Here is an 11,253-nt window from a genome sequence, read left to right on the forward strand (position 1 = left end):
CCTCAACCATCTCCTGTCTGCCATTGCTTCAGTGGCTGTCCATTAGTAGTGCCCACCAAACCTCAAGTTCCGAGGTCCCCCTGCTTGCTGGACACTCCCACCCCCGGGTTATACAGGCACATCAGCCTCAACATGTCCAAAAAAATTTGTATTCTCCCTACCCATAAAACCTATCCTCCTTCAGCATTTCCTATCCTGATCACAGTCCTCTGCATTTTTCCAAATTCTCAAGCTAGAGGTTTAAGGGTCAACCTTAAATCACCTTCCACACAACAGCTCTCATTTACTGTGTAACTTTTTGTCAAGCACTGTGCTAAGAACTTTTACATACTTTAGTTCATTCAATCCTCTGATAGCTCCATCAAGTGTATGCTATCATCATTCCCACTTTACAGGTGCAGAAGCTGAGGCTTAAAGAGTTTAAATAAGATCCCATCTCATAGCTATTAGGTAGAACAGAAAGGATGCAGATCCGGTATGCGTGAATTCAGAGCCTGCTGTCCTGACCCCTCCGCTGCCTCTGTTATGTCCAGTCACTGAGCTTTGTCTCCTCATCTCTAGGTATTTCTCAACTCCTCCTCTTGCTTGCCAGGCTCTTTGAGCCCCAAAGGACTTGTCATCTCTCCACTAGCCTGTTCTAAAGGCTCACTCCCTGGACTCCAGGCTCCAGTCTCTGTTGGTTCAGGCGCTTCTCCACGCTGACACCAGAGTTACGTTCCAAACACACATCTGCTGGCATCAATGTCACTCTTACAATCTTAATGACTCATCCTCAGGGAACACAAGTCCCTTCCAAACCTGCTTCAGCCCATCTTCCCAGCCTCTGCTCACTCATACATCTTCAGCTCTGCTCCACAGTTCCTTCCACCACCCTCAGGGACACCCCAGCTTCTCATGATTTCATCCTTTGCAAATGGCTGTTTCTCTGCCTATTTATGAGAGCCTTTTTGCTTAAATGAAAAAGAGAATTTACTGGTTGGTATAACCCGGAAGTTCAGGGGACCTAGGACACTGTGTCCTTCCATCTTACCTTTCTGTTTGCCTTGGCCCAGCTTTGATCTCAGCCGGACCCTTTCCATTTGGTAGTGTGTCAGCTGCTCACAGCCCTCAGTGGTCACCTTTACCCCAAAAACTACACAGAAAGAGGGAGTGGCTTTCCCATAGCATACATAATACTCCTAGAGAGTTCTCAAATTGGCCTGGCCACTCTACCTCTCCCCAGTCCCTCAGCAGATTGTGTACCACCACGAGGTAAGGAAAGCACAGTTAGCTTCATCTGAGTCTCATGGACTGAGCAGGATTACTGTGAAGTCAGGGAGGGTGTTTTCCCCGAAAGAAGAAACACAAGGCAGAGAAGTCTGCAAGGACTTTTCCTTCTCCATCTATTGAGCTTCTCTTCATTCACTTTTTGAGACTTAGCTCTCAAATGTCACTTCTGCTTCAACATAGGTTTAGTCATTCACTCCTCTGTGCTTCCCTGGCCCCCTCTTTACATCTCTTTCAGACCGTATTCAAGTTAGATTCAAGTTAGCTGTTAACATGTCCGTCTCTGGCAGATCAGCAGGCTGGAGTTATCAGTCAAGGAGCCCATCCTAGTTAGTTTTGAATTCTCGACCTCAAACTTCCAAGGAACATCTCGGCCTGAGGGCTTATCACACCTGCCGTTGGGCCTCATGTCATATAGAACCATTAGCAGGTAGAAGATGCTCTGGGCAATAGGAGAGGGAATTAAGCCAGTGGCCCCCAAGAGCAAGCCCCTCTCCCCAGACTCCTTGGTCCTGAGGATAACTAACTAGTGAGAAAAAGCCCGGCACCAGCTGTCACCACGGTGCTCTTAAAGACTCCCTGCTGCCCTTGGTGCCACCAGAATTTCCCCAGAGTGTGTGATGCTCCCTCTCCAGAACCATTGAAATATCGGCACAGGCTCTCTAGGTGGCCTTTCAGAAGGGGTCAGGTGTGGCAGCAGCACGGGCAAAGTTCAGGTCATTACAAAGTGATTCCCAACTTGTCTGAAGTCAAGAATGACCATGGGTGCTTTTTACAAAACAGATTTCTGGACACAAACCCAGATCAACTGACTCAGAATTCCCAGGGAAGAGGCCTGGTAATCTGTATTTTTACAAACCTGTTAGATTGGTGGGAGCTTGGAGTCCCCTTGTACAATTACTCAGTTGACATCGTCTTCTCACGGTGCCTCTACCAGCTAAGTCCCCATCCCTGGCCATGCCTACCACCATCCACCACTGTGCTTATAATATAGGCAGGAGTTTTTGGATGGGGTGCAGATGGAGGCACTCTATTCCTTTATTCTTGCAGAATAGAGTTCAGTGGGTCTCACAATATTTTTGTGAGGTACTACGTATCAGTATAAAGAATACTTCTTGTCTTAGGTTTGACTTGACATTTGCACGGTGATGTAAAGGGCTTGTTTTCTTGAAGGATCATTTTTTCCATGTAGCTTGTGCTTAATGTAGCACCAGGCACCCAACAGATATTTAGTGTATATTAAATGGTTAAGAATTCAGTCTCTGGAGCCAGACCACCTGGGTTCAAATCCCTGCTAGTTGTGCCTCAGTTTCTGCATCTGTAAAGTGGGGATATTAATAATACTTACCTAATAGGCTTGTTATGAGAATTAACTGAGTTAATTCATGCAAAGCACTTAAGACAGTGCCTGGCATTTAGTAAGCACTTAATAAATATTAACTTTTTAGTAAAATACAAACAAACAAAGAATACTGTTTGGGAGGAGGAGAGTGGAATTAGTGAAATCAGGCCCAGCCACTGAGCCACTCCTGGTGCTCCTCTAGGGATTACAGAACTGCTAATCGCATCTCACATAAGCCACCAACACTTCCCTGGGGCCTTGCAATCCCATTAGCCCAAAGAAATGCTCCTAAGCAAAGGCCAAGACTGCCACAGGTCAGTGGCCTGCCCCAGGGGTTCCTAAAAGGGGTTTTGATGGTGGCAGAAACCCAGCAGGTAATTATGCTGAGGTTTCTGATCTTCCTGCCCTGGGGAGCAGGGGAGCGGGAGGAAGGGGGAAAGTGATGGGGAATAAACTGAAAGGAGAAGATGGTGAGTGGGTGGGGGGTGTCTGAAAAGCGGTGAGGTAGAATCCAATCATTACAACTGGTCCTGGAATTTTCTGCTTTTGTCCTTCTGTTTTGGGAAGTCTGGAGGAGCTTTGGAAACTCCCCAGCTCTCATCCTGAGGACTACTCAGTAACAGACAGGGCATGAAAACCTCTTCGGGATGGCTCTCAGGGCCTCTCCAGGACAGGGCAGCAAGCGTGTTCCTTCATAGGCTGTTCAAGGCTTGACTGAGCCTCTCCTTTTCAGTAATATGACTTTCATTAAAGAGCTTTGAGAACTTCTGGGCCAGCCTTGATGCCTACTTCCCTGCCTATTCCAAAAACGAAAAAAATCATTTCAGGAAAATTCAGCAAAAATACTCTAAAATGTAAATTATGGCAGTTCAGGTCAGTGCCGCACTCAGATGTGGTATTGAACAACAGAAGGTCCAAGAACTAAGAGCAAACTTTTAAGCCTTTTGTCATTCCAGGAAAGGGGAGTGATTCAGTAAGTTTTCTCTTCACCTAATAGAAGGGCTAAGTCCTCTTTCTTTCTGCTCGGGGTGAGGCCTTAGTTACTGGAAATTCCACTGAGTATCCTGGAGAGTGTCCCATTCCTCCGGAGCTGCCTTGCTTGGTCATTGTATGCCATGTTAGGCCACTGCTTGGGGAACCTTCTCACCTGCCAGTGAGGATAAATGGGCCTGGATCTCTGCCCATGAGCTACATCACTCTGGGAAAGACACTTTACCTGCTAAGGCTCAATTTTCTTATCTGTAAAATCCAGATAATAACACAACGGACCTCACAGAGTTGTTGTTAAAGATAAAGTGAGTGAAGTGTGCAGGGCACTCAATACATTTGTGCCATTGACTAGTTAAACCTGTGTATAAATTCTCTGCCCCCGATTCCCCATCTCTTAGGTGGGGCTGTTAGTGCCCCCTTTCCAAGTGGCTGTGAGGATGAGATTGGAGAGGGCTGGGCACATAGTAGAGCCATTTGATGCATGGCAGCTCTTGCTATGAACCACAAGGATGTCCACCCTTGAACCACAGACCACGTGAGGAATGTAGCTTTTTCTCAGACTCACTTTGTGTAAGCATTAACCAGGATGTGAAGCCACTCTTCATATTAACCTTGTGAATTGGCTTAGAATCAGGACTTTCAGTCCATTCCTGAAGGCCCAGGAGGATGTCTCTGGGGCCATTCTGGCCTTTCTGTGGACAGTGGTTCAATGGCTCCAGAACTCTTTTTGTCCCTGGAGCACCTCCTCAATAAAGGGCTTCAATAACCTTATTCATCCCATAACCATGTTTAGTCTTTCCCCTGATCCCCTGCCCTTAGCAGGGAAAAAAAAAATCAAGAATAAAAGACAGACTTCCTGGTCAGAGGTGGGCGGTCAACCAGGGAAAGGGGTGAAGGTGACATTTTGGGAGCATCACATCTCTAACACGTGGAAAGAGTCATCTCTACAGGCCTTCTGATCACCTTCTCCAAATCTAAGGAGGCTGAGGGCAAATGAGTCTTCATGTAGGTAAATATCTTAAACTGGTATGTGTATACTCTTACATTCATAATTTATATGTCTTATTCACATATATTTTTCTTCTGAGAAAAGCACAATTAGAAAAATTCCTCTGATAACCCTTTAGTTAAAACAAATATCCACACCCCTCCCCTTTGATTTCTTTGTTTAGCGAAGGGTTAGGCCTGGCACAGATGGAATACTATTTAGAATTCACAGTGTATTTTAATTTCATAGTATATTTGAATTTCAGGTCTTAAATTTAGCATCAGAAAGCTGAATTCAGCCAAACTTTAATATGAAAATACCTCTGATCAAGGCATAAAATTGTACTTTAACCAGTTACAACTTCCTTTCCCTAAGTCTTGAAAAAACATGTATTCATTAACTGCTTTTACCTCTGCTGTCAACACACTCAGTATATGTGCATAACTCTTTATTATCTACATGGTGATTATCTTGTTGATGAATTATCAGTAGGGGGATTTTTTTGGACCACCTTTCCTCTGTACCTTGCATGGTCCTGGCCACATGCCACCACCACCCAACCAGAATGTACTCAGGGAGTGTATTTTTCAGGCTAGCCTAAATAAAAATAGGATTAGGAAGGTAAAGCTACTGATCATGTAATTTACTTTAGTCAGATGTATAGGGATTCGCATAATATCTGTCCTAGTGCTTTCTTCTGTTGATTCATTGTCTCCAGATGTGCATTGGGAGGCTAGGGAGAAGTCAGGGGAAAGGTCAGAAGGGTACAAAAGTCGACACCATTAGAGCAATATTATTTTAAGAGCCATGAACTGGATCATAAGCAACTCATGGGCAATGACCTTATTTTATGGCTCATCGGTCTCTCAGAAACATAGAACTGGGCTGAGGAAGGAGAACACAGTTTGGGGAGGAGGGGGCGTCGGCTCGAGTTGTAGGTAGAAGAAAGGAACTTGTGTTTGAGCCTGCTGTGAGCCAGCCACTATGTTGGGCACTCTTACATGTCATCTCATGCAACGCTCCTAACTACCTGCCCAGCAGGCGTAATTGTTATCATTTTATAGAATTAAAAACTGACTTGCCTAACATACCACAGCAGATAAGAGGTGGATCCAGAATTCTAATCCAGACTTGTCTGGCTCTGAAGAGGAAGTTCTTTCTTGTACCACGAGGGGCATATTAGTAGGGGGTTCAGTCAGTATTGTTTGGATAAATTACATAATGAGTTGGATAGGGACAGCAATTATTTTGTTATATTCAGAATAACAGACACTATTGTGATTCAGTCTTTTCTGCTTGGAAATAACTAGGTTTAGAGTAGGAAACCAAAGAGATTTGAGCTCATTCAGTCATTCATATATTCGCATGAATTGAAATACCTACTTCTGAATAAATACAATTAATCCCTGACCCCTAGAAGCTCACATTCTATTGAGAGAGATAAGCTTGTCATTAAATAAAGCCTTAGTAGTGGTATCTCAAGGAGCTGCTAGAATTCAATCTAATGGAGGAGAAACAAGTTACACAAATCCAAAGTCAAAACATCACAAATCCTCCAAGGACTGTCAAATATCTTCCAAATTATCTCCGAAATCCCCCTTCCTCACCCTCTCCATGTATGGCCTCTGTTTACTAGGGCCTGTACCATCTCTCCTAGCTGGTCTCTGGGCCTCTGGTCTCTCACTGCTTCTGTTCAGCTCCCAGAGTGCCTCCAGTGAGATCTTTCTGAAACCCCAGTCTTGCCATGATGTACCAGCTCTGTGATTTCAGGCAATATCGCTGTTCCCCTGCCTGAAAAATAAGGATGATAAGTGAAGCTACAGCTAGGGCAGTGTTCACCAGTGTGGCTGGACTGGGTGTTTGTGACTGGCAGGTCCTTTCAATGGTCAGTGCCCAGCTCTGCTGATTATTAAATATTTTGAATATGGTAACACTCACCTCCCAAAATTGTTGGAATGGTTAAACAGGAAAGCTTTGAGAGCTAAAATCCCCTGGTGTTGTCAGCCAGGCTATTCTGTCTTTCCTTGGACCTAACTACACAGGAAGCATCACCTGGTGGCTTTGTCCCAGTGTGAGTCTTCATGCTCCAACCTGACCTTTTTATTTGTTTCATTATTGTATTTATTTATTTTAGAAACCGGACATTTTTTAACAGCTGTGCATTTCCTATCCCTTTGTTTTCCTGTCATGGTGCATTTCCTCACTCTTTATGGTTGAACATTTCAGATGTCTGTTCACAGTGCCCGGTGTGTTAGATAAAATGTATGGCAACGCCTTTGGCCTTACCTCACCAACTCAACCAACTCAAACAGCCCAAAACTATTTTATCCAGTGGCTTTTTCCATGTGTTGGGAAACAAATCTTGAGTGTTATGGTCTAGATATGCCAGGAAATTCATTCTGGGATGTTTGCCCACATCCATTGGCATTTTCCAGAAGGAACCCCACGTGTCTCCAGGTCCACCAGCGGGACCACTTGAGACCTCAGTTGGCAGTCATCAGCCGCTTTGTTCTCAGCCTGAGTGTGGAAGTCAAATTTGTAAGAGGCAGGATTGTAGAGGCAGTGTCTCTCAGGGTGTAGTGCTTTTCTTATCCCTGAAGACTCATCCCTCACATGTCCTGGGTGTATTAGTCAAAGTACTGTGTCAGCACAGAGTACCAATCCCCTTTGATTATCAGGTTCAAGCAGAAAAAGAGATTCTTTCTCTCTTTGCCTCCACTGGACATCCTTTCCCACTTAATAGATAATTTATCTATTACTTAATGTATTTGAATTAGAGCTGGAGAGGTCACAGTTGAAGAAGGAAGCCTGCTGCTACTGCAGCTTCTTCTCCCAAGGTAGTGTTTGATTTAGCTGTGTAAACAAGTGACTGCGTGCTCCAGAGGTCTTAAACACAGCTGCCTGCCCGGGAGAGAGCCACACCTCTTCCGCCAGGGTGCACTCTGGTTCCTAGTGAGTATCAGCAAAACAACAAACAAGGAACTGTAGGATATGTGTGGGCTTCAAATGCCAGTGGTCCTGCCACCCAGATTTTGGCCACAGTAGTTGGGAACGGAAGGAAACAAGGAAACCTCTTCTCTTGCTTTACTGCCCTTGGCTATCACAGGGCATTATAACAATTCTCTTTGAGATTCTGAATTCTGCTTGCAAAATTTGCCCAGAATCTGCCTCTGAAGCCAGCCGTGAGACAATGAATTTTTAATCAGTGAAGATGCCCTTTGAATTTTTTTCCCAGTACTGGTGCTATTTTTATGCTGAGCCTCTTACACTAGCCATTACTTACCTACCTACAGTATTCTTCCCTAACATCCATGGTCACACAGTTTCTCTCTGTGTAGAACCAAATAGCTTTTATAAACAGACTCTGTGGCTTCAGTCTCATTAGAACCTACTCTGTGTTAACTTACAAGCTAATCAGACCACACCAGATATGTCAAAATCCATAACCTTGGTTAAGGGTTTAGTCATTCATCATTGCCTCCCAAACACACTCATGTACACACTCTCATCAATATACATGCTCGTTAGCCAAGATCTTAACTTCAGGGACCAGAGCAAGTACCAAAAGGGAACGAGGTCATTTGCTGTTAGGCAGGTGGCCTCCCCATGAGAATGCAAGGGTACATAATGAGTCATACCTCAGTGGATGACCCAGGGACTTCTGACTCATGTCCAAATCTGCAATTGCTCTGCCTTGACCTCAGGAAGATGTTCTGGATTAGCTTCATAAGACCTTCCTCTGGTAGGGTTGTCTGACTTTCACCTAATGGCCAATGAGCAAGCTAGTGAACACCAGTGGCTTAGGACCCACCCCACTGCCACCCTCCATTGCCCAGGTGGACACAGAGCTTTGGCTTCTGTCCATAGCATTGTTCTAACTAGATGAGTTGCTATAGATCAGCTTGGGATGGGTTATGTTCCCAGCCATATTGTTTTTAAAAAATAACTGCCTTCTTCCCCAGACAAACAGCTGTCATAAATGAAAGGTAACCTGGCAGGGGCTTAAAAGCCACTAGACTCTTTTGATTTTCAAGATATTTTGCAAAAACAGTAATAAAAATGGTATTCATCGAGTCCTTATTACTTGTGAAATAGTTTAGTATCCTACATGGTTAAAACACAGGCTCTCTCCAGAGGAAGTTTGCTCATCACGCCTCTTAAGAGAGCTTGGAGTGATAATCATAAAGTGGTTGTGATGATTCAGGGGTTAATATAAGCAAAGCCTTTGGACCAGTTTTGGTCATATTGTGAGCCTGCAGTAAGCATCAACTTTTATTCTTACCAGGCAGCACTGGCTGGCCCTTCCCAAACAAGTTCATGTGATCCTTAGAACACACCTATGAGGTAGGCGTATCTCCAGTTTGCAGATAGGGAAAGAGAGGCCACAGAGTTAGGAAACAGCAGAGTGGGGACGGCATTCAAACACTACCCTGTACCATCTTTCCAAAGATGATAATTCAACTTTGAAAATGGGTCAGATGTTTCAGGGTAAAAATGAGTGTTTGAGAACCTTTTGGTTTTGTTTTTCCAGAGAGTATCAGGGTACCAGTCTAGGGGTTGCAGCAGGAAACATGATTGTGAATCAGCTGCCTGATAAAGAGCCAGGATGGAGCCCACGTCATTGCAGGACTCAGCGATATCACTGAAAACATCAGTGCTTATTCCAGTATAGATTTCCCTTTAAGACATGAAAGGAGAGTTCAAAGAGAATGGGCTAGATTGCTCGGAAAGTCACATTATTAAAATGTGTTTGTTTTTATTAGCTTTTTTGCTTCACTGAGAGTTATACTCTTATTAACATTATATCAAAAATTCACCTTTCACTAATTTCTCCTAGCTTACCATCTGATTTCGGGTGCACAGGATTATGTTCAAAACACATAGTAGTAAAGTTATATTTCTTGCATCATTTCGGACTTCTAAATTTGAATTAATTCAATTCAGTAGACACTTATTGAGTCCCTTTCATGAGGAAATACTGTTCCAGAGACCTAATGAATAAGACATGGCCCCTGACCTCCGGGAACTTACTGTCTCTAGAGCTGTGCTAACCAATGCAGTAACCACATGTCGCTATTTAAATTTAAATAAATTAAAGTGAAAAAATCAGTGCCTCAGATGCACTAGCTACATTTCAAGTACTCAATAGCCATATGTGGTTATTGGCTACCATGTTGGATAGGGCAGAAATAGAACATTTCCATCATTGCAGAAAGTTCTACTGGACAGTGCTGACCTACTGGACAGGGGCAAGAGATCTTGTTCAGGAATTCTGTTGCTCCGACTTTGTAGTTGGAGTATGGCTTACTCTTAGAGCAATGTGAAGGACAGCAGCACTCTTCAGGCTTGACACTTGAAAACATGGATTCATATTCTGCTTCTGACTTATATTGACCTGGGGCAAGGCCTTAGGATGCCAGTTTCCTCATCAGTAAGCAAGCACATCAGACTGTAAGACCTCTCTATGACTCCGTCTGTCCAAGTGCCCTGTGATGCTATGAGGGAATTGGTAGAATACTCTGTGTGTGTGTGTCATAGCTAAAAGAAACTGCAGAGAATTTCCATCTCCCCAAGAACTTTCATGATTATTTTAGAAATTTAATTTCAAGTTCACTCTATTTGTCAGTACTAAAACTCTATATATGCAGTCCTAAACTCGACAAACTGATTTAAAAGAAGAGAGAGACAGATTATTTTAAAATAGAGAGAGAGGGCTTCCCTGGTGGCGCAGTGGTTGCGCGTCCGCCTGCCGATGCAGGGGAACCGGGTTCGCGCCCCGGTCCGGGAGGATCCCACATGCCGCGGAGCGGCTGGGCCCGTGAGCCATGGCCGCTGGGCCTGCGCGTCCGGAGCCTGTGCTCCGCAACGGGAGAGGCCACAACAGAGGGAGGCCCGCATACCACACAAAAAAAAAATAAAAATAAAAAATAAAATAAAATAAAATAGAGAGAGAGATAAGTAATAGCTGCGCTCTCTTACTTTGCAAGACAGTCATGAGCACATGGAGAGCCTGTGGCTCCTGGTGTGGGAAGAAGTCTGGGCCTGGAGTTGAAAAATGGGGAGAGAATGCAGGCTCTGCCACCATCTAGCTGCGTGACCTCTGGTGGGTCTCCTCTTCAATAAAATGAGGATTCCAGGTAACTCACAGGCTCTGTGGGAGAGTTAATGTGTTCCTTTAAGCCTGTGTTACATCAACAGCCTTCTAACCAGGCTTCCTGCTCCCCTTCCCACCACCAGTGATCTTTCAGAAACATGGTCTGATCTCATATGTCATGCCTCTGCTTAAAACCCTAGTGGTTTCTTGTGGCTTTTTAGGGTTTGCCAGGAAACTCCTGATTTTAGCATGGAAAGCCCTGCATCCCATGAAACCTCTCAGTTGGCTGGTCACCCTGCAAACCCAGCAGGGCAACTGACCTGGTCCCCACCTACCTTCTTAGTACACATCTCTTACCTCTCACCTCTGCTCACCTACGTTCTTCTCTGTACATTGGCACAAGCTGGGGAGTGTTTGACAAAATGCTGATGCCTTGGCCCTGCATCTTGAGAATCTGATTTCATTGTTTGGGGTGGGACTTGAGTATAGTTGTCTTTTTTTTTTTTTTTTTTTTTTTTTTTTTACGCGGGCCTCTCACTGTTGTGGCCTCACCCGTTGCGGAGCACAGGCTCC

At 44.5% G+C, this 11,253-nt stretch overlaps 1 protein-coding gene across 1 annotated transcript in view; it reads left to right on the forward strand.

Annotated features, from left to right (window-relative positions):
* ABCA4 (ATP binding cassette subfamily A member 4) overlaps positions 1 to 11,253 on the forward strand; it is a 133,588-nt gene that overhangs the window by 41,808 nt on the left and 80,527 nt on the right. The window lies entirely within an intron of this gene.

The sequence above is a fragment of the Physeter macrocephalus genome, chromosome 4 (assembly GCF_002837175.3).
Source record: "Physeter macrocephalus isolate SW-GA chromosome 4, ASM283717v5, whole genome shotgun sequence".
Lineage (NCBI taxonomy): Eukaryota > Metazoa > Chordata > Mammalia > Artiodactyla > Physeteridae > Physeter > Physeter macrocephalus.